This window comes from Myxine glutinosa, chromosome 4 (assembly GCF_964187855.1).
Source record: "Myxine glutinosa chromosome 4, kmMyxGlut1.1, whole genome shotgun sequence".
NCBI classification, from domain to species: Eukaryota; Metazoa; Chordata; class Myxini; order Myxiniformes; family Myxinidae; genus Myxine; species Myxine glutinosa.
In genome coordinates this window covers 215,682,348-215,707,807 of record NC_136264.1, presented here as the reverse complement: position 1 = coordinate 215,707,807, position 25,460 = coordinate 215,682,348, and the positions used below count along the sequence as shown (strand labels likewise).

At 47.0% G+C, this 25,460-nt stretch overlaps 1 protein-coding gene across 1 annotated transcript in view; it reads right to left on the bottom strand.

The window, feature by feature from the left end:
- The window catches only part of MMAA (metabolism of cobalamin associated A), a 773,535-nt gene that overhangs the window by 161,458 nt on the left and 586,617 nt on the right, over positions 1-25,460 (bottom strand). The window lies entirely within an intron of this gene.

The following is a 25,460-nucleotide window of genomic DNA, read 5'->3' as shown; positions in this document are numbered from 1 at the left end:
CCTAACATTATCCTAGCCCTCCCTCGGCTAGCTTCGGTGCCCCATGGAGGCAACCATTGCTGGCACCCCCATGTGCCTATCACTGCCATCCCCCTAAACTAGTGTTCATGGCCCTCCCCCCCCCCCCCCCCTGTGTGTGAGGAATGGTGACACTACCATGGAGGTGCCAGCCCTTTCCACCATCCCTCCCCAACACTACTCCCCCCAGTCCTCTGAACTATGAGCCCCCATCATTGGAATTACTGGGAACTGCCTCGGCCTCTAAGGCCAAGGCGATCCATGAGGGCGCCTGCTCGCCCGTGTAGGGTCTCACTCGGTCGGCATGGACGGTCCGAGGGAGAGCTCGTGGTCCCATCTTGATCTTAATGACCACGTCACAAATTTGCGCCAGGACGACCCCCGGGCCTTGCCAAGACGAGGTGAGTTTGGGGCATCTGCCCTTCTGTCTCCGGGGATTGAAGAACCAAATCTTCATCCCCAGAGAATACTGGCTCCCCTGGCTCCGGTGGTCATACCTGCGCTTCATCTTGGCACCCGCCAGCTAATGCTGGCGGCGTGCGAAGGCATGGACCCTCTCCATGCCTTCCTCCAAGTGACGTGCATAGCCCTCCCTCGGCGGTCTATCAGGGACTTCGGGCACGGGTCCACATAGCAGATCGGCGGGTGCCCGCAACTCCGGCCCGTACATGAGCAGCGCTGGACTGCATGCGGTGGCCCCGTGCTGACTCGTGCGGTAGGCCATTGACAAATACGGGAGATGTTCATCCCAGTCATCCTGACGGGTGGTGGTGAACAGGGCCAATTGTTGGACCAGGGTTCGATTGAACATTTCCACCATCCCGTCAGATTGAGGTCTTAAGGGCGTTGTCCTTGTTTTCCTCATTGACAGGAGCCTGCACACATCTTTTAATAATTGGCTCTCAAAATTTTGACCCTGGTCAGTGGGCAGCTCCTCCAGAATCCCATGCCGACATACAAATCCTTCCACGAAGGCCTGTGCCACAACCCCGGCTTCTTGGTTGGGGAGGGCATAGGCCTCCGGCCACTTGGTGAAATAGTCCATAACCACGAGGATGTATTTATTACCTTGGCGGGTGCGGGGTAGTGGTCCTAATATGTCCATGGCCACCCGCTCAAGGGGGGGCCCCACCTGGTGTAATTGAAGGGGGGGGCCTCATCCTCCGTGCTGGTCCCTTTTCAGCAGTATAGGCATCGCATCTCCGACACCAGTCCTATATATCGCGCCCCATATTTACCCAATAGAACCTCCGGCGAACCCTAGATGTTGTCTTTGTTCTGCCCAAATGGCCGCCAGGGCGGGTACCATGCACCTCCCGTAAAATGGCGGTCTTAAATTGCTCTGCGACTATCACCAGCCAGGAAGTTTTCTCAGAGGGAATCTCTACCCACTTGTGGTACAAGAAGTTATTTTTCAATTCCAGGGTTTGCCATTGAGCACAATATGCCTTTGTTGGTGCCCCGAGGGGGGTGACCTCTTCCCCACCAGGTCTTCTCCCCAATCTAACCCATTCATGCACCGGTCCCAGTACGGGATCCTCCCGCTGGGCCGTGCTCCATGCCAAAGTTCCAAATTCCTCATCAGCGGTTAGTGGCAAGATTGGCCCTCTCACCCGGGTTGCATGGACTACGAGGGTAGGGGTGGAGTCTGCCAATTGTTCCCTGTCCTCGTGTCTCGCACAAAATTTACAGTTTTCCCCCAAACAGGGACGTCGAGAGAGTGTGTCGGCATTCCCATGGGCCTTTCCGGCCCTATGGGTCACACTGAAATTGTACTGCTGCAACCTTTCTAACCACCTTGCAATTTGGCCCTCCGGCTCCTTGAACTGGAGGAGCCATTGCAGGGAGGAATGGTCAGTTCGAATCAGAAATTTCCACCCGTACAAGTTCGGGTGGAAATGGCTCATGGCAGCCAGCATAGCCAATAACTCTTTACGAGTGACGCAATAATTTTGCTCGGGCCTACTCATGGCCCGACTATAATACGCGATCACTCTCTTCACGCCCCCCTGTGTCTGGGACAAAACCGCGCCCAATCCCTCCTGGCTTGCATCAGTGTCCAGGGGCCAACGTCCCGTCACTGGTGGGGTAAGCTAGCATGGGTGCGGATGTCAAACACCCCTTCAATGCTAGGAAGGCCTCATTGCACTCCCTTGTCCAATTGAAACTCGTCCCCTTCTCCGTAAGCCGATGAAGGGGCCGGGCCAACTCTGCAAATTTTGCCACAAAGCACCGGAAGTAGGAGCAGAGTCCCAAAAACCCCCGCACCTCTTTGCGGTTACGTGGTGCGGGCCACTCCTCTACTGCAGTAATTTTGCCTGGGTCTGTTTTTGCCCCCTCGCGACCGATGACGTGACCTAGATAGGCCACTTCCTTGGCAAACAAAGTGCACTTACTCGGACTCAACTTTAAACCGGCCTGTCTGAGGCACCCAAACACCTGGCCCAAATTAGCTATTGCTTGGGGAAATGTTTTAGCATGTACGAGGACGTCATCGAGGTACACCAGGCATGACTGCCATGGCATGCCACCCAGTACATGCTCCATCAATCTTTCAAAGGTGGCGGGGGCGTTACACAAACCAAACGGCATCACAGTGAACTGATACAGCCCCTTACCTGTGGAAAATGCCGTTTTCTCCTTCCCTGCCCGATCCATCTCCACCTGCCAATATCCACTCTAAAGGTCCAGGTTGGGAACCAGTTTGAGCCCGCAACGGCATCGAGGGTGTCGTCAATTCTAGGCAGGGGATATGAGTCTTTGAGTGTCACGTTGTTTAGTTGGCGATAGTCCACGCAAAACCGCGTGGTTCCATCTTTCTTTTTAACCAACACAACTGGTGACATCCAAGGACTTCCCGAGGACTCAATGATACCTGCATTGATCATCTTTTCTACCTGTTCATCAGCTTCCTCCCTCTTGCTCCAAGGGAGCCGTCGGGTGGGCTGACGAATAGGCCGGGCCTCACCGGTGTGGATCTGATATTTCACCAGGCCCGTACGTCCAATATCCTCGGAGGACAAGGAGAAGATGTCCAAATGGGTTTCAATTAATTTGTGTAAGGCTTCCCTCTGGGTCTCCTCCAACTCTACGCTACTCCGATTTACCATTTTGCAAATGGGATCGGGCCAATTCCTACTAATTTCTAGAGACTCCCTCCAGGACCGGCTCGGCTGGATGTTCTCGTCCCTCACTGCCATGACTTCATTAACTGGGGTGCAGCCGGCTATCTTCGTGCCCCGTCCTATAGTGTGTGGTCGTGTACTTACATTAATTACCCGGACGCCCACCACCGGCCCGTCCGTTTTTACGAGGGTGTGGCCCAGGTCTAAGCCCGGGATGGACTGCGCTGCCACCGGTTCAACCAGGCCGCAGGACTCCTGCCAGGTTGGGCGAGCTCGCCATCGGGCCGGCACTATGGCCTCGGGCTTCGGGGGAATGGTCATGGCCTCAGAAGCCTCCAGCTCCGTCCCTTTGGCCGTGCTCACCCTGTCCAATGGCAACTCATCTATTCCCACTTGCAGGGTCCCCCGGCACCAGTCGATTTTACAACCGCTGGCAGTCAACAGATCCAACCCGATTAGGCATGGGTCGCACACCTCTACCACCCAAACTTCTATCTCCCTCTTTACCGACCCCAACTTGAGGGTTACAAAACCATGCCCTATGATGGGGGCCGTTACCCCGGTAGCCAGCTGCAAACTATGATTTTCCAGACGCTGGATTTTATCCCAGCCGTCTGCGCTCGAATCAAGGACCACAGGGCTGATGATCGTGGCGCTAGCTCCTGTGTCCACTACGGCGTCTACCCCCACACCGGAAATTTTGCACCGAATTGTCAAACTAACAGTACCAATTTGGCCACAATAGATGACCTGTCGCGTCAATGATGGCTCTTCTCCATCCCCTGCTGCCGAACACGGCCCTGCATGCTCGGCACATACTAGTTACCCGGGCCCTGGCGGGGGGTGGGGGGGGGGTGCCTGGGGTCGGCTGGTCCGATCCGTTGATGGTCCCGGCAGTCGGGGTTCGTCCCGGCGCGGGGCTCTGCACTCCTGCGCACGGTGACCCATCGGATTACAATTGTAACACCTCACCTGGTAAGGTGTGTGCCTCCTGAATTCCAAATTGCCCCCCCTGCAATCCCGAATTGGGGCATTTGATAGTGGCCCACCGCGTGCCACCGTTGGAGCCGCCTGCCATGGTCCAGATCCCGTGAGGCGCTGGTCCACCAGCCTTCGGATCATGTCCTCCACATCCGGGCCCCTTTCAAGTGCAGACCCTCTCAGGGGCCCGCCACTAGCCATGGGCCCTACCTGTCTCACTGCCACTGCGTGACGCTCGCTCCCCCGGGCCAGGGGCCTCGCTGCTTCCCAACGGGCCGTATGTAATGCAGTGTCAGTAGATAGTTTCGGATTTAATGCGGTGTCCGTAGATAGATCGTTTGTTTAGTATTTAATGCAGTGTCAGTAGATAGTTCATTTGTTTCATATTTAATGCGGTGTCCGTAGATAGTTCGTTTGTTTAGTATTTAATGCAGTGTCAGTAGATAGTTCATTTGTTTCATATTTAATGCGGTGTCCGTAGATAGTTCGTTTGTTTAGTATTTAATGCAGTCAGTAGATAGTTCATTTGTTTAGTATTTAATGTGGTGTCCATAGATAGTTCGTTTGTTTAGTATTTAATGTGGTGTCCATAGATAGTTCATTTGTTTAGTATTTAATGCGGTGTCCATAGATAGTTCATTTGTTTAGTATTTAATGCAGTGTCAGCAGATAGTTCATTTGTTTAGCATTTAATGCAATGTCCGTATATAGTTCATTTGTTTAGTATTTAATGTGGTGTCCATAGATAGTTCGTTTGTTTAGTATTTAATGCGGTGTCCGGAGATAGTTCGTTTGTTTAGTATTTAATGCAATGTCCGTAGATAGTTCATTTGTTTAGTATTTAATGTGGTGTCCATAGATAGTTCATTTGTTTAGTATTTAATGTGGTGTCCATAGATAGTTCGTTTGTTTAGTATTTAATGCAATGTCCATAGATAGTTCATTTGTTTAGTATTTAATGTGGTGTCCATAGATAGTTCATTTGTTTAGTCTTTAATGTGGTGTCTATAGATAGTTCGTTTGTTTAGTATTTAATGCAGTGTCAGTCGATAGTTCATTTGTTTAGCATTTAATGCAATGTCCGTAGATAGTTCATTTGTTTAGTATTTAATGCGGTGTCCATCGATAGTTCGTTTGTTCAGTATTTAATGCAGTGTCAGTAGATAGTTGATTTGTTTAGTATTTAATGTGGTGTCCATAGATAGTTTATTTGTTTAGTATTTAATGTGGTGTCCGGGGATAGTTCATTTGTTTAGTATTTAATGTGGTGTCCATAGATAGTTCGTTTGTTTAGTATTTAATGCAGTGTCAGTAGATAGTTCATTTGTTTCGTATTTAATGCGGTGTCTGTAGATAGTTCGTTTGTTTAGTATTTAATGCAGTGTCAGTAGATTGTTCATTTGTTTAGTATTTAATGTGGTGTCCATAGATAGTTCGTTTGTTTAGTATTTAATGCGGTGTCCATAGATAGTTCATTTGTTTAGTATTTAATGTGGTGTCCGTAGATAGTTCATTTGTTTAGTATTTAATGCAGTGTCAGTTGATTGTTCATTTGTTTAGTATTTAATGTGGTGTCCATAGATAGTTCGTTTGTTTAGTATTTAATGCGGTGTCCATAGATAGTTCGTTTGTTTAGTATTTAATGCGGTGTCCATAGATAGTTCATTTGTTTAGTATTTAATGTGATGTCCATAGATAGTTCATTTGTTTAGTATTTAATGCAGTGTCAGTAGATTGTTCATTTGTTTAGTATTTAATGTGGTGTCCATAGATAGTTCGTTTGTTTAGTATTTAATGCGGTGTCCATAGATAGTTCATTTGTTTAGTATTTAATGTGGTGTCCATAGATAGTTCATTTGTTTAGTATTTAATGCAGTGTCAGTTGATTACCTTCGCAAAAGCGGAAGGTTATGTTTTGATCGCTGTGTATTTATTTGTATGTCTGTGTGTGTGTATGTTAATCGCATAACTCAAAAAGTATTCAACCGAATTGCATGAAATTTGGTGGGATGATTGGTTATTATACGGGACACATTTGATTAGATTTTGGGAAACAGATTTGCTCAAATTCTGACTATTTTTAACTCGATCGTATTTCACTCAAAGTTATGAGCGACTGAAGAAGAAGATGTCCATCCAGGACGTCATCACTATAACGCGATCTCCCGCGATCATTTCAACCTCAAAAAAAATTATAATTGCAGATTTGTCAAGAGATGAGGCATATTAACAAACGAATGAAACAGATTTGCTCAAATTCTGACTATTTTTAACTCGATCGTATTTCACTCAAAGTTATGAGCGACTGAAGAAGAGGATGTCCATCCAAGACGTCATCACTATAACGCGATCTCCCGCAATCATTTCAACCTCAAATGAAATTCAAATTGCAGATTTGTCAATCGGGGAGGCATATTAACAGACGAATGAAACAGATTTGCTCAAATTCTGATTTTTAAAAATCGATCGCATTTCACATAAAGTTTCACATCGCATACACTCCCATGCCAAGTACAGAACAGTAGCTGCGGCGAAGGTATGCGCTCTACCGAGTGCCCGGATTCTAGTTGTTCATTTGTTTAGTATTTAATGCAGTGTCGGTAGATAGTTCATTTGTTTAGTATTTAATGTGGTGTCCATAGATTGTTCATTTGTTTAGTATTTAATGCGGTGTCGGTAGATAGTTCATTTGTTTAGTATTTAATGTGGTGTCCATAGATTGTTCATTTGTTTAGTATTTAATGCGGTGTCGGTAGATAGTTCATTTGTTTAGTATTTAATGCAGTGTCAGTAGATTGTTCATTTGTTTAGTATTTAATGTGGTGTCCATAGATAGTTCGTTTGTTTAGTATTTAATGCGGTGTCCATAGATAGTTCATTTGTTTAGTATTTAATGCGGTGTCCGTAGATAGTTCATTTGTTTAGTATTTAATGTGGTGTCCATAGATTGTTCATTTGTTTAGTATTTAATGCGGTGTCGGTAGATAGTTCATTTGTTTAGTATTTAATGTGGTGTCCATAGATTGTTCATTTGTTTAGTATTTAATGCGGTGTCGGTAGATAGTTCATTTGTTTAGTATTTAATGTGGTGTCCATAGATTGTTCATTTGTTTAGTATTTAATGCGGTGTCGGTAGATAGTTCATTTGTTTAGTATTTAATGTGGTGTCCATAGATAGTTCATTTGTTTAGTATTTAATGCAGTGTCAGTAGATTGTTCATTTGTTTAGTATTTAATGTGGTGTCCATAGATAGTTCGTTTGTTTAGTATTTAATGCGGTGTCCAAAGATAGTTCATTTGTTTAGTATTTAATGCGGTGTCCATAGATAGTTCGTTTGTTTAGTATTTAATGCGGTGTCCATAGATAGTTCATTTGTTTAGTATTTAATGCGGTGTCGGTAGATAGTTCATTTGTTTAGTATTTAATGTGGTGTCCATAGATAGTTCGTTTGTTTAGTATTTAATGCGGTGTCCATAGATAGTTCATTTGTTTAGTATTTAATGTGGTGTCCATAGATAGTTCATTTGTTTAGTATTTAATGCAGTGTCAGTAGATTGTTCATTTGTTTAGTATTTAATGTGGTGTCCATAGATAGTTCGTTTGTTTAGTATTTAATGCGGTGTCCAAAGATAGTTCGTTTGTTTAGTATTTAATGCGGTGTCCAAAGATAGTTCATTTGTTTAGTATTTAATGCGGTGTCCATAGATAGTTCATTTGTTTAGTATTTAATGCAGTGTCGGTAGATAGTTCATTTGTTTAGTATTTAATGCAGTGTCAGTAGATTGTTCATTTGTTTAGTATTTAATGTGGTGTCCATAGATAGTTCGTTTGTTTAGTATTTAATGCGGTGTCCATAGATAGTTCATTTGTTTAGTATTTAATGTGGTGTCCATAGATAGTTCATTTGTTTAGTATTTAATGCGGTGTCCGTAGATAGTTCATTTCGTAAATAGTTCGTTTTATTTTGTATTTTCCGGTACTGTTACGACTACTTCACACTTGCCTTTGTCAGCGCACCGGGAGTGAGTGGGCTACATTCGGATCGAGTTTCTATCCCATCGTCATAAATGCGAGGACGAGGCACATCCATCAATTCGCTGCTAGCTACCTGTACGAGCTCGATGCTGTGATGACGCCGGTTGACCCTCGTGGTTGTACGTTTCACTACGATCTACCCGTACGAGCTCGATGCTGTGATGTTGTGATGCTGTGATGACGCCGGTTGACCCTCGTGGTTGTACGTTTCACTACGATCTACCCGTACGAGCTCGATGCTGTGATGCTGTGATGTTGTGATGACGCCGGTTGACCCTCGTGGTTGTACGTTTCACTACGATCTACCCGTACGAGCTCGATGCTGTGATGTTGTGATGCTGTGATGACGCCGGTTGACCCTCGTGGTTGTACGTTTCACTACGATCTACCCGTACGAGCTCGATGCTGTGATGTTGTGATGCTGTGATGACGCCGGTTGACCCTCGTGGTTGTACGTTTCACTACGATCTACCCGTACGAGCTCGATGCTGTGTTGACGCCGGTTGACCCTCGCGGTTTTAGGCCTACTTTTTCGGATTTCATTAATAACCGGCGTGGAAAGAGATGAAGCGCTCTGTACAGCGATCACCTCCATAATGACCTAATGTCGGATTATTATGTTTGGTAATCAGGTTGGCACGTGAGTAAGTCTCTGCTGCCTGAGCTGCTAGCGTGCATGCTTTGACAAATCCCTTTCATTTCGATGTGGCGCGGCGGGCGGGCCCTGGGTACAGCTCTGAATGGACCGGGCGGGCTGATGGTGATGATGATGATGCGGGCATGCCTGAGGCTGCGAACTGGGCCCACGTGAGTCTCGGGCTTGTCTTGTGTGCACACTTTCGTGCGCTGTACAGGGCCCGGCACGTACATGCATTGTGACGTAACATGAGCAACGTGCGCTGTACAGAGCCCGGCACGGACATGCAGTGTGACGTAACATGAGCAACGTGCGCTGCACAGAAACATGCATGATCCGGGCAAGATATTCAGCAGATAAACATGCATGATCCGGGTTGGATATTCAGCAGATAAACATGCGTGATCCGGGCTGGATATTCAGCAGATAAATATGCATGATCCGGGCTGGATATTCAGCAGATAAACATGCGTGATCCGGGCTGGATATTCAGCAGATAAACATGCGTGATCCGGGCTGGATATTCAGCAGATAAATATGCATGATCCGGGCTGGATATTCAGCAGATAAACATGCGTGATCCGGGCTGGATATTCAGCAGATAAACATGCATGATCCGGGCTGGATATTCAGCAGACAAATATGCATGATCCGGGCTGGATATTCAGCAGATAAACATGCGTGATCCGGGTTGGATATTCAGCAGATAAATATGCATGATCAGGGATGGATATTCAGCAGATAAATATGCATGATCCGGGCTGGATATTCAGCAGATAAATATGCATGATCCGGGCCGGATATTCAGGAGATAAACATGCATGATCTGGGCTGGATATTCAGCAGATAAATATGCATGGTCTGGGCTGGATATTCAGCAGATAAACATGCATGATCCGGGCTGGATATTCAGCAGATAAATATGCATGATCCGGGCTGGATATTCAGCAGATAAATATGCATGATCCGGGCCGGATATTCAGGAGATAAACATGCATGATCTGCGCTGGATATTCAGCAGATAAATATGCATGGTCTGGGCTGGATATTCAGCAGATAAATATGCATGGTCTGGGCTGGATATTCAGCAGATAAATATGCATGATCCGGGCTGGATATTCAGCAGATAAATATGCATGATCCGGGCTGGATATTCAGCAGATAAATATGCATGGTCTGGGCTGGATATTCAGCAGATAAACATGCATGATCCGCGTTGGATATTCAGCAGATAAATATGCATGATCCGGGCTGGATATTCAGCAGATAAATATGCATGATCCGGGCCGGATATTCAGGAGATAAACATGCATGATCCGGGTTGGATATTCAGCAGATAAATATGCATGGTCTGGGCTGGATATTCAGCAGATAAACATGCATGATCCGGGTTGGATATTCAGCAGATAAACATGCATGATCCGGGTTGGATATTCAGCAGATAAATATGCATGATCCGGGTTGGATATTCAGCAGATAAATATGCATGATCCGGGTTGGATATTCAGCAGATAAACATGCATGATCCGGGTTGGATATTCAGCAGATAAACATGCATGATCCGGGTTGGATATTCAGCAGATAAACATGCATGATCCGGGTTGGATATTCAGCAGATAAATATGCATGATCCGGGTTGGATATTCAGCAGATAAATATGCATGGTCTGGGCTGGTTATTCATCAGATAAACATGCGTGATCCGGGTTGCATATTCAGGAGATAAACATGCATGATCCAGGCTGCATATTCAGCAGATAAATATGCGTGATCCGGGCCGGATATTCAGCAGATACATATGCATGGTCTGGGCTGGATATTCAGCAGATATATATGCATGATCCGGGTTGGATATTCAACAGATAAATATGCATGATCCGGGTTGGATATTCAGCAGATAAATATGCATGATCCGGGTTGGATATTCAGCAGATAAATATGCATGGTCTGGGCTGGATATTCAGCAGATATATATGCATGATCCGGGCAGGATATTCAGCAGATAAACATGCATGATCCGGGTTGGATATTCAGCAGATAAATATGCATGATCCGGGCTGGATATTCAGCAGATAAATATGCATGGTCTGGGCTGGATATTCAGCAGATAAACATGCATGATCCGGGTTGGATATTCAGCAGCTAAATATGCATGATCCGGGCCGGATATTCATGAGATAAATATGCATGGTCTGGGCTGGATATTCAGCAGATATATATGCATGGTCTGGGCTGGATATTCAGGAGATAAATATGCATGATCCGGGTTGGATATTCAGCAGATAAATATGCATGATCCGGGCTGGATATTCATCAGATAAATATGCATGATCCGGGTTGGATATTCAGCAGATAAACATGCATGGTCTGGGCTGGATATTCAGCAGATAAACATGCATGATCCGGGTTGGATATTCAGCAGATAAATATGCATGATCCGGGCTGGATATTCATCAGATAAATATGCATGATCTGGGCTGGATATTCAGCAGATAAACATGCATGATCCGGGCTGGATATTCAGCAGACAAACATGCATGATCCGGGCTGGATATTCAGCAGATAAACATGCGTGATCCGGGCCGGATATTCACGAGATAAACATGCATGATTCGGGTTGGATATTCAGCAGATAAATATGCATGGTCTGGGCTGGATATTCAGCAGATATATATGCATGATCAGGGTTGGATATTCAGCAGATAAATATGCATGATCCGGGTTGGATATTCAGCAGATAAATATACATGATCCGGGCTGGATATTCAGCAGATACATATGCATGATCCGGGTTGGATATTCAGCAGATAAATATGCATGATCCGGGCTGGATATTCAGCAGACAAACATGCATGATCCGGGCTGGATATTCAGCAGATAAATATGCATGATCCATGCCGGATATTCAGGAGATAAACATGCATGATCCGGGTTCGATATTCAGCAGATAAATATGCATGGTCTGGGCTGGATATTCAGCAGATATATATGCATGATCCGGGTTGGATATTCAGCAGATAAATATGCATGATCCGGGCTGGATATTCAGCAGATAAATATGCATGATCCGGGCCGGATATTCAGGAGATAAATATGCATGGTCTGGGCTGGATATTCAGCAGATAAACATGCATGATCCGGGCTGGATATTCAGCAGATAAATATGCATGATCCGGGCCAGATATTCAGGAGATAAACATGCATGATCCGGATTGGATATTCAGCAGATAAATATGCATGGTCTGGGCTGGATATTCAGCAGATATATATGCATGATCCGGGTTGGATATTCAGCAGATAAATATACATGATCCGGGCTGGATATTCAGCAGATACATATGCATGATCCGGGTTGGATATTCAGCAGATAAATATGCATGATCCGGGCTGGATATTCAGCAGACAAACATGCATGATCCGGGCTGGATATTCAGCAGATAAACATGCATGATCCGGGCTGGATATTCAGCAGATAAACATGCGTGATCCGGGCTGGATATTCAGCAGATATATATGCATGATCCGGGTTGGATATTCAGTAGAAAATATGCATGATCCGGGCCGGATATTCAGGAGATAAACATGCATGATCCGGGTTGGATATTCAGCAGATAAATATGCATGATCCGGGCTGGATATTCAGCAGACAAACATGCAGGATCCGGGCTGGATATTCAGCAGATAAACATGCGTGATCCGGGCTGGATATTCAGCAGATAAACATGCGTGATCCGGGCTGGATATTCAGCAGATAAATATGCATGATCCGGGCTGGATATTCAGCAGACAAACATGCAGGATCCGGGCTGGATATTCAGCAGATAAACATGCATGATCCGGGCTGGATATTCAGCAGATAAATATGCATGGTCTGGGCTGGATATTCAGCAGATATATATGCATGATCGGGGCTGGATATTCAGCAGATAAATATGCATGATCCGGGCCGGATATTCAGGAGATAAATATGCATGGTCTGGGCTGGATATTCAGCAGATAAACATGCATGATCCAGGCTGGATATTCGGCAGATAAATATGCATGGTCTGGGCTGGATATTCAGCAGATAACTATGCATGATCCGGGCTGGATATTCAGCAGATAAATATGCATGATCCGGGCCGGATATTCAGCAGATAAATATGCATGGTCTGGGCTGGATATTCAGCAGATAAATATGCATGGTCTGGGCTGGATATTCAGCAGATAAACATGCATGATCCGGGTTGGATATTCAGCAGATAAATATGCATGAACCGGGCAGGATATTCAGCAGATAAATATGCATGATCCGGGCCGGATATTCAGGAGATAAACATGTATGATCCGGGTTGGATATTCAGCAGATAAATATGCATGGTCTGGGCTGGATATTCATCAGATAAACATGCGTGATCCGGGCTGCATATTCAGGAGATAAACATGCATGATCCGGGCTGGATATTCAGCAGATAAATATGCATGATCCGGGCCGGATATTCAGGAGATAAACATGCATGATCCGGGTTCGATATTCAGCAAATAAACATGCATGATCCGGGCTGGATATTCAGGAGATAAACAGGCGTGATCCGGGCTGGAGATTCAGCAGATAAATATGCATGGTCTGGGCTGGATATTCATCAGATAAATATGCATGATCGGGGCTGGATATTCAGCAGATAAATATGCATGATCCGGGCCGGATATTCATCAGATAAACATGCATGATCCGGGCTGGATATTCAGCAGACAAACATGCATGATCCGGGCTGGATTTTCAGCAGATAAACATGCATGATCCTGGCTGGATATTCAGCTGATAAACATGCGTGATCCGGGCTTGATATTCAGCAGATAAGCATGCATGATCCCGGCTGGATATTTAGCAGATATACATGCATGATCCGGGCTGGATATTCAGCAGATAAACATGCATGATCCGGGCTGGATATTCAGCTGATAAACATGCATGATCCGGGCTGGATATTCAGCAGACAAACATGCAGGATCCGGGCTGGATATTCAGCAGATAAACATGCATGATCCGGGCTGGATATTCAGCAGACAAACATGCATGATCTGGGCTGGATATTCAGCAGATAAACATGCATGATCTGGGCGGGATATTCAGCCGATAAACATTCATGATCCGGGCTGGATATTCAGCAGATAAACACGCATCATCCGGGCTGGATATTCAGCAGATAAACATGCATGATCCGGGTTGGATATTCAGCAAATAAACATGCATGATCCGGGCTGGATATTCAGGAGATAAACAGGCGTGATCCACGCTGGATATTCAGCAGATAAATATGCATGGTCTGGGCTGGATATTCAGCAGATAAACATGCATGATCCAGGCTGGATATTCAGCAAATAAACATGCATGATCCGGGCTGGATATTCAGCAGATAAACATGCATGATCCAGGCTGGATATTCCTCAGATAAATATGCATGATCCGGACTGGATATTCAGCAGATAAATATGCATGGTCAGGGCTGGATATTCATCAGATAATCATGCGTGATCCGGGTTGGATATTCAGGAAATAAACATGCATGAACCGGGCAGGATATTCAGCAGATAAATATGCATGATCCGGGCCAGATATGCAGCGGATAAACATGCATGATCCGGGCCAGATATTCAGCAGATAAATATGATTGATCCGGGTTGGATATTCAGCAGATAAATATGCATGGTCTGGGCTCCATATTCATCAGATAAACATTCGTGATCTGGGCTGGATATTCAGCAGATAAACAAGCGTGATCTGGGCTGGATATTCAGCAGATAAACACGCATGATTCAGGGTGGATATTCAGCAAATAAACATGCACGATCTGGGCCGGATATTCAGCAGATAAATATGCATGATCCGGGCCGAATATTCAGCAGATAAATATGCATGTTCCGGGCCGGATATTCAGGAGATAAACATGCATGATGCAGGCCGGATATTGAGCAAATAAATATGCATGATCCGGGCCGGATATTCAGCAGATAAATATGCATGATTCGGGCCGGATATTCAGGAGATAAACATGCATGATGCGGGCCAGATATTCAGCGGATAAACATGCATGATCCGGGCCATATATTCAGCAGATAAATATGATTTATCCGGGTTGGATATTCAGCAGATAAATATGCGTGGTCTGGGCTGCATATTCATCAGATAAACATGCATGATTCAGGGTGGATATTCAGCAAATAAACATTCATGATCCGGGCTGGATACTCAGCAGATAAATATGCATTATCCGGGCTGGATACTCAGCAGATAAATATGCATGATCCGGGCTGGATATTCAGCAGATAAATATGCATGATCCGGGCCGGATATTCAGCAGATAAATATGCATGATCCGGGCCGGATATTCAGCAGATAAATATGCATGATCCGGGCCGAATATTCAGCAGATAAATATGCATGGATCCGGGCCGACTACTCAGCAGATAAATATGCATGATCAGGGCTGGATATTCAGCAGATACATATATATGATCCGGGCTGGATATTCGGCAGATAAATATGCATGATCCGGGCCGGATATTCAGCAGATAAATATGCATGATCCGGGCCGGATATTCAGCAGATAAATATGCATGATCCCAGATGGCTATTAAGCAGATAAATATGCATGATCCGGGCCGAATACTCAGCAGATACCTATGCATGATCCGGGCCGAATATTCAGCAGATAAATATGCATGATCCGTGCCGGATATTCATCAGATGAATATGCCTGATCCGGGATGGATATTGAGCAGATAAATATGCATGATTCGGGCCGGATATTCAGCAGATAAATATGCATGATCCGTGCCGGATATTCATCAGATGAATATGCCTGATCCGGGCTGGATATTGAGCAGATAAATATGCATGATTCGGGCCGGATATTCAGCAGATAAATATGCTTGATCCATGCTGGATATTCAGCATATAAATATGCATGATCCAGGCTGGATATTCAGCAGATAAATATGCATGATCTGGGCTGGATATTCAGCAGATAGATATGCACAAATATGCCATTCATCCACGTCAACTCTTGTGACTCAGTGCTAAGATGTCACTAAAATGTCATTCATCTCCATCCAATCTTGTGACTCAGTGTTAATATGTCACACAAAAGTCATTCATCTCCATCCAATCCTGTGACTCCGTGTTAATATGTCACACAAATGTCATTCATCCACATCCACTCTTGTGACTCAATGTTAAGATGTCACAATTGGCATTCATCCATATCCACTCTTGTGACTCAGTGTTATGATGTCACAATTGGCATTCATCCACATCCACTCTTGTGACTCAATGTTAAGATGTTACAAAAATGTCATTCATCCACATACACTCTTGTGACTCAGCGTTAAGATGTCACAAATGTCATTCATCCACATCCACTCTTGTGACTCAGTGTTACGATGTCACACAAATGTCATTCATCCGCATCCACTCTTGTGACTCAATGTTAAGATGTTACAAAAATGTTATTCATCCACATCCACTCTTGTGACTCAGTGTTAAGATGTCACACAAATGACATTCATCTACATCCACTCTTGTGACTCAGTGTTAAGATGTCACACAAATGTCATTCATCCGCATCCACTCTTGTGACTCAATGTTAATATGTCACAAAAATGTCATTCATCCACTCATGCAGAAATATGCAGACCCATTCAAAATGAATCCTCAGCTTTCAGCTCCAGAAATGGACCTGTTTACCAGTCCAGAATTTGTTGTTACTCTTTAGAGTTTAGAGACTTCAAAAAGAATAGTCTCAGAGAATGTACCCAAACTATTACAAACTAATTCAGTTATGTCTCACATTGCCAGTTGTTGTGATCATTTCGGAACGAAGCTTTTCTGCAATGGGACAGATTAGAAACTGCTTGCGCTCAACCATAAGTGGAGAAAGATTTTCTTAACTGACTCTTCTTCACATATAAGGTGATTTAACTGGGAAGCTGGTTCCAGAGGAGATTGTGAACGTTTACCCCAACCGAAGGGAAAGACGATTCACCTACATTAGTCGTGATGTAGGGATTGTTATGTGATGGCAATACAGTTAGCTACTCTCTAAACCAACATCATCCCTATCTTGTTTAGGACCTTTTTTAGACTGTAGTTTGTCATCCCTACATTGCCTTTTTAATATAGCATAAATTGTTTTATTCACTTGTTTCTGTAATTTTTTGCAATGTGGAATAACACAATGGTATATGGTACTCAGAGGATACCCAATCTTGGAGCAAAAGTGCCAAGATATCTTAGTCAGCAAAGTCAAACACTGCACACGTGTTCCTATATTGTCTTACGTAACCCTGACTGTATCTTGCAGCTCTGTCTTATTGCTCGTTTCTCAAAGTGAAATGTCTTCATCCAGCCTCATGCCACACAAGGACCTGCACTTAGAAATGCCAAAATAACTGGTGTGGTTTCCCTCTAACCAATGGGGCGTGGGGGGGGGGGGGGGGGGTGGACAGAGGAGAGGGGCGGAGCCTCGAGAAAGCAATTTATTTATACACAGCCAGACATGAAAGACACTCGTGGTTTTTACTGTTTTGTTTACTTGGTGTCAATAAAACTTATGATACACTCGAACTGCAAGTGTCCTCGATAAACTACTATGAGAGTACAAAAAGATACTCCAACCTTTGTTTTGTATCAGTGGGTGGGGCCGACATTTTTTTATCCACGCCATCCCTACGTTAGTACGTAGAGTCGACAGTGCCAGCACACTCTCTGATAATAGTTTTGTAAAATTAACTTCAATGAAGAACTTTATCAAGACAATATATAAGTATTTATCTGAGGAATCCAAATCCTGGTTCTGAGAAATCGGAAGACCTCGGTAATACTTAAGTAGATTCTCGCCAGACAAAAATACAATCACTATAAATCATCAGAAAGACGTTAGTCAAGCACACCGTACACGTAACACGCTTTCTTATCTGCGCATGTGCGTAGCAAGGTTCGGGCTTGATCGAGTCGGCGTGGGGTTGGGCGTGGCCTTCTCAAACTATGATGGCGTCGGTTGAGCACGAGAGAACACGCTCTCAGAGAGTATCTGTAAATATTTAACTGGAGAAATAAACTGGAGAAACAAATTATAACAAAGGATTCTGCACCAAGTAAAACTCCAGTCATTGCCATTGAGTGAGGCCCAGCTTTGAAATACACCTTCTGAATAATTATTGTAATATTTGAGTAGATGATGTTCTACTACTGATTTACAAATGTTGTAGTACAAACTTTATAGACGTGCCCACTCGTGGTGTACTGAGGGTGTCTGGCATAATTTTTTTTATTTTTTAAATAACAATTTTCCCTCTTCCCTCCCCCCTCTCCCCCACCCCTGCTTCCACGTTCCTCTCCCAAATCCCCAATCCCAGTAGCCATAGGTAATAGGGCATAGACATAAGGAAACTAGGCTCTTTATATTTAAACATTAATTAATTGACCATTGCCCACTCCAGGCGATGCAGTATGCCAAAACAAAGATGAAAGGATCATTAAATGTCAGTTCAAAACTTATTAAACTAGGGGGCCCGTTGGTCCATTGGACCAAATTTTAATTGGGGACTTTTGGATCTTCAGGGACTTTGGGATTTTTGGTGACTTTTGGGTGTTCAGGGACTTTTGAGTCATCAGGGTCATCTGGGCCTTTTTGGTCCTTGGGGACTTTTGGATCATCCTGGTTTTTTGGGTACTTTTGGTTCATCTGGACTTTTTGGTCATCTGGGTCTTTTGGGGGCTTTTTGATCTTTGGGGCCTTTTGGGTCATCAGGGTCTTTTGGGTTATCAATGACTTTTGGGTCCTCGGGGACTTTTGGATGATTTTGGTCCTTGGGGACTTTTGGGTCCTCGGGGACTTTTGGGTCCTTGGGGACTTTTGGGTAATTTGGGTCTTAAAGGTCATCTGGGTCATCTGGGTTAAAAGGTATTCCAAGGTCTAAGGGGTCTCAGCAGTCTAAAGGGTTAAAAGGTACATTTGAATAGTACTTAATGAATTGACGTCAAAAAGTATGACGCGCGCACACACACACACACACACACACACACACACACACACACACACACACACACACACACACACACACATACATACACACACACACACACACACACACACACACACACACACACACACACACACACACACACACACACACCTCCATTTATAGCAGATTAGCAGAAGTACCCGGCATTGCCGGGCGGGGGAGGGGAGGGGGAAGGGGAGGGGAGGGGAACGGGGGGGAGATGGGAGGAGAGGGGGGAGGGGGAGGGGGAGGGGGAGGGGGAGGGGGAGGGGGAGGGGGAGGGGGAGGGGGAGGGGGAGGGGAGGGCCAGTCAACAATGACGTTGCAGTTCTCATGTCATGGGAGGAGAGCAGCACAACAATCGCGACATCGTCCTGCATCTTCGCAACAACAGCACGAAGCGGGTTTTGGAGACTCACCGATCCTGTGACGCCCTCCAGTACCGGCGTTGCCGGGCGGGAGAAGGGAGACCCGTACATTCCCAACCCATACATTCGCCCTCTCGACTCAAGCTCACTCGGACAAAAGCCTCGCACAAATTACACCGTGATGGCCCAATGGCCACGTCTATGCCACAAATCAAGTACGTGAGCGAGTCTGGCGCACTGAATTGAAAATATATAGAATGCTCATACTCCGTGAAAAGTGTAGCCGCCGTGTCGCCATCTTGGTTAGCACGACTCGACCAACTCGCTTCGCGGATCTCGTTTGTTTTGAACGTGTCCCAAATTTTAAAAGCGAGACAGTAGTCCGGCAGCTAAGCTAAATCTATATCTATCTATAATTCCAGTAATCTCTGTGTGCATGTGTGTGTGTCTGTGTGTCTGTGTGTCTGTTTGTCTGTGACCGCTGTTTCTCGACAATCACGGGTCCGATATACTTGAAACTTGCCAGGTATATTGCTGGGGACCCGAGGATGTGCCTTTTCAAGGTTTCATATTAATCGGACAAGTAGTTACCGAGCTATGGCGATTTCTTTACCAAACTCCGCAAGCCGTTCGCTTTGGACCAAACCATTTCATGTAAATAGAGGGGGGGGGGGGGGGATTGTCACCGTACTCGCAAGCCGTTCGCTTTGGACCAAACCATTTCATGTAAATAGAGGGGGGGGGGGGGGGGGATTGTCACCGTACTCGCAAGCCGTTCGCTTTGGCTTTGCGAATGGACCAAACCATTTCATGTAAATAGAGGGGGGGGGGGGGGGTTGCCACCGTACTCGCAAGCCGTTCGCTTTGGCTTTGCGAATGGACCAAACCATTTCATGTAAATAGAGGGGGGGGGATATAATTTTAGATATTGTTACAGACGCGGTGGTGGATGTTAGTTTACCGAGCGGTTTGGTATGACCACGTCTGCACAGTTTACCCGATTATGCTCGAACGTTGACTAGTCGCGCTACGCTAGGTCAATGAAGGAAAAGACACACGGCTGGGATTAAAATGACACGACACCAGGGATACGGTTCTCAAGACCTCCGGAGGAGATTATATTAAGGCGGAAGGTTAGATTACAACTACAAGAGGGACATCATAGAAAGACAGGCACTTAGACACACTTATATTAACCCCAACAGACGACAGATAAACGGGACAAGGCTGACTCACACGGGGATTGATGGCAAGGAAAGGCGGGTAGCGATGGCTCCAGGTGCACCTGGGCTCAGGGCAGAATCGACCCGGTCCGGTCCAGAGATGCGGGAGGTTTCACAGCGCTCGAGGTGGCGTCTTGTCGTCTCAAGCTGGGGGCGCATCTGACGTCACGTCCGGTGAGTCGCTTCGTATATCCGGCGGGGAGTGACACGCCCTCGGCTCGTTAGCTCCGCCCCAGATGGAATCGGTCCGCCCTTCTTATTGGGTGCGGGGGGGGGGGGGTTACCAGGCTCCGCCCTTGACGAGGAGCTGACAGCCAGCCCCTTCGTGGTAACCCCGTCGGAGCGCATGGTCATGGCGGCTAACCGAGCCGGTGTGAGGACGCACACTCCCCGCGCCGTCGCCGCGCCGCCCCCCTCTGCTGTTGTAGTTGTTGTTGTTGTAGCTTCTTCATGGGGAAGAGATGCGGGGAGGTATGGGAAGGTCCGAAACTCACTACTGGTGCCATACAATCACATTCTGGTGCAATGAAGAGTCATAATTAATGGAAACGAGTCCTTAACTGACATAGATTAAGAATAACTAGCAAGATGTCCGAAAGTTGTCTACGTGAGATGCGGGGGACCTGGGCACGACATTTAATGGGGGAAAAAGGGGAAGGTCGGTTCTACAGAGTGTTATTTACAGGCAATGGGACTAGGGAATGGGGGATTGGGGATAGTTGGGGAGTATTGGGGAAATAGGGGAATATTTACAAGCGGATATGGAGGCCAAATGCCATATTCGCAACATTGCACCCTTCTCTACCCTCGGGGCGTCCCGACCCGATAAATTTTTACCTACTTTAGTGTGGCACGCAGATGTAGTTCCCTCTACTATTAACTCTACCCTGAGTGCGACAGTTTTACAGATATTCACAAATGAGTAAATATGTCCCCCTGCGACGTTGCACCCTTCTCCTCTCAGAAACACACCCACAGGATAACCGAATCCGGAAAGAATTCGCAAACTAAACATACAGCCGGGAGGGAGCATTATTTACACGACTACGCTGCTATTTACACTACGATCCAGGACCTGTTTCTGGAGGAACACATGCAGATGTTATGCATAGAGAGAGCACGCATGCCAGCATCGATACACCAACCCACGAGTGCTCTGTGGCCTACGGCCTTTAATAATGTGCAGAGCACCCCTTCCAAGCATCAAAAGCACCACCCCATCACACAGTGAGCACCATCCGGTGCACCAATAAAGTGCCTATAAATCATTGTGTGGTGTCGCAGCCGGCCGATGTTCTGCCGCTGGTCTTGCCTTCGTGTGGTGCACTTGGCCTTCTTACTTCTTTCAAAAATAAAGAAAGGCGCCAACCGCGTCCATTTCTTTATTGTGGCCATCAGGGGGCCAACTAAAAGTGGTTCACCTGTATGGCATAGGTGCCACGTTGACCCATAGGTCCATCAACGGGTGGTGCTTGCCCGCAAGAGAACTGCGGTCCATGGTGGGCGGCCACAAACATTGCGGTCCATATGGTGTATCGATCCAGGCAGCAAACAGCGAAAGTGCAGGCCCACAACTGCGAAGCCAGCACCTCTCTCTCCTCTCTCTCTACCCCAAAGCCAGATCCTCGGAGGTGGGAGACAAAAGAAGCAGACAAGTGAGTAAGGTGGTAAGGGCGCAAAAGTGCACGCAATGCAAGGTAATGCACACTGGGGGCACATGGGAACCAGGTGAGACAGGTACGTTCCTACCGTACGCCCCCCCCCCCCCACCAGGTAACCTACATGGCCCCTCCCTTACCCCTTACTGTATCCACAAAACACAACACTACCCATAAACATCTACTTTACAAATCAACAAACATCCCTACTGTCTTCCCCGTTCCTCCCATATACCAAATTCGTCTTCTCTCCCTCCTAACCAATCAAATTTGCCATTTTCAACTCAACATCATAATTTGCCATCTCCAACTCAACATCATAATTTGCCATTACCAATTCATCATCAGTCCCTCCTAGGGAGGGAGAGATGGAATCACCCAAATGTCTCATCCACGTCGTGATGCGTCTCACAAATCCACAGCAATCCTCATTTCCTGCACAGAACGAAGAAAACACAGGTGTGGAGTCATCATCATCACCTCAGGTAAGTGGCTGCGTATGGTGCGACAGGTTCATCAATCCTAACTATTTCCTAAATGACTTTAACAACTTTACACTACCCGGGGTCTTTCTCCGGCCAAACCATTGGCCCTCTTACACTATGGGTTCTAAAAACCAATTCCCATTGGCCAAACTGTGGTGCTTTTCAATTTGGGGTCTCACTCCCCCGATTCATCTCCCGGTGCCCTCGTACAATTTCTGGGCTGCGACGTGTACCTCTCCCAGCGGGTCTACCCACCTGCACACCTCCACCACTGCAGTTGCCTCCGAGCTTACCTGCTCCTTACCCTAACCTAACTACCTGGGGAAGGCCCTCTGGCACTCTCCCCACTCGGTGCCCTCTCTGGCACTGGGCTGCCCGATCCACACCCGGGATCCTCAGGCACCCACTCACAACTACCGGCTCCCAGAGCCCACCTGCGGCCTCACCTGGCCGACATCCTCACAGTGGTGGAGTGCCCAACCAACTACACACACTAACAGGCTACACGCCCAGCCATTTCCACGACACTAATGCACCCATCCACAATACCATTCTGCAACCGCACCACAAATGCCAATATCCAACCACAATTTACCTATACCCTCTACCTAACACTTACACTACCCGCCCCGGGTATCCGTGATGGGGGTCCACTCTTCCCCCATTCACACCTTCGCACCATGCACACCACTCCGTACCACTTACTCCAACTCTCTCCACACACCTGTACTTGCACACCTGTGCTCTCACACCTGGTGCCACCTGCACCCTTCTCTCCCCAAGCGCATTCGCGCTGATCCACACACTCATTACTCACACACTGCTCCACACACCTGTCCAGTTCTCACACCTGTGCAATCACACCTGTTCGATCACACCTGTTCAATCCTCACCTGTTCAATCCTCACACACACGGCATCATCTCAGCTAACTACTCCCCTCTGAAACTTGCGCTTCCCAGTCGTCCCTTTAAACTATTGCGCTCCCACGTCATTATCATCCATACTAATCTACCTGCGTCCCCACTACAGGTATCAGTCACTAACTAACCTTAACGTCACCTAATGTCAATCTCTTCTAGATCCCTGCAATATAACCTAACCCACCCGGGCTAGTTTTCACTGCCACACACCCCCATAAACTATTGCTCCTTTGCCCCCCTTATGGGAAGGGTGGCAAGGATGCCACCCTTACCCACCGGGCCTATCGCTCCTCAATCCCCCAGTCCTCTGGCACTAATAAGCCCCCCTTATTCAGAGGTACTGGGTCCCGCCTCGGCATCTAAAGCCGAGGCAATCCACGGGGGCGCCTGCTCGCCGGTGTAAGGTCTTATCCGGTCGGCGTGGACGATCCGAGGGAGGGCTCGTGGTCCCATTTTGATCTTAATGACCACGTCACAGATTTGCGACAGGACGACTCCTGGGCCTTGCCAGGGGGAGGTGAGCTTTGGGCACCTTCCCTTCCGCCTCCGGGGATTAAAGAACCAAATCTTCATCCCCGGAGCGTATTGACTCCCCTGGCTCCGGTCGTCGTACCTGCGCTTCATCTTTTCCCCCGCCAGATGGAGTTGGCGGCGGGCGAAGGCATGGACTAGCTCCATGCCTTCCTCTAGGTGACGTGCGTACCCCTCCCTCGGCGGGTTAACCACTGTGTCTGGCACGGGACCGCATAGCAAGTCGGCGGGAGCCCGTAACTCCCGCCCATACATAAGCAACGCTGGACTGCATGCGGTGGCCCCGTGCTGGCTGGTTCGGTAGGCCATAAGCAAATAAGGGAGATGTTCGTCCCAGTCATCCTGACGGGTGGCGGTGAACAGTGCCAGTTGTTGGATTAGAGTTCGGTTAAATCTTTCCACCATCCCGTCAGATTGAGGTCTTAAAGGCGTTGTTCTGGTTTTCCGAATTGACAGGAGACTGCACACATCTTTTAGCAATTTGCTCTCAAAATTTCGTCCCTGGTCGGTGTGCAACTCCTGTGGAATCCCATGCCGGCACACAAATCCTTCCACGAAGGCCTGCGCTACCACCCCTGCTTCTTGGTTGGGGAGGGCGTAGGCCTCCGGCCACTTGGTGAAATAGTCCATTACAACGAGGATATACTTATTACCTTGGCGGGTGCGGGGCAGCGGTCCTAGAATATCCATAGCCACCCGCTCAAGGGGGGCCCCCACCTGATGTAATTGAAGGGGGGGCCCTCATCCTCCGTGCTGGTCCCTTTTTGGCAGAACAGGCGTCGCATCTCCGACACCAGTCCTGTATGTCGCGCCCCATATTCACCCAATAGAACCTCCGGCGGACCCGAGATATTGTCTTTGTCCTGCCCAAATGGCCGCCGGAGCGGGTACCATGCACCTGTTGCAATATGACGTTCTTGAATTTGTCAGGGACTATCACCAGCCAGGAAGTTCTATCAGAGGGAACCTCCACCCACTTGCGATACAAGATGTTGCCTTTCAATTCCAGGGTCTGCCACTGAGCCCAATATGCCTTTGTTTGTGCCCCGAGGGGGGTGACCTCTTCCCCCTTTGGTCTTTGCCCCAATTTGACCCATTGGAACACCGGCCCCAGAACAGGATCCTCCTGCTGGGCCGTGCTCCAAGCCAACTCTCCAAATTCTTCGTCCGCGGTTAGTGGCAAAATTGGCCCTCTCACCCGGGTTGCCCGGACAACGAGGGTCGGGTCCGAATCGCCCAATTGTTCCCTCTCCTCGTGTCTCGCACAAAATTTGCAGTTTTCCCCCAGACAAGGACGCCGAGAGAGTGCGTCCGCATTACCATGGGCCTTCCCGGCCCTATGGGCCACATCAAAATCGTACTGCTGCAACTTTTCCAACCACCTTGCAATTTGGCCCTCCGGTTCCTTGAACCGAAGGAGCCATTGCAAGGAG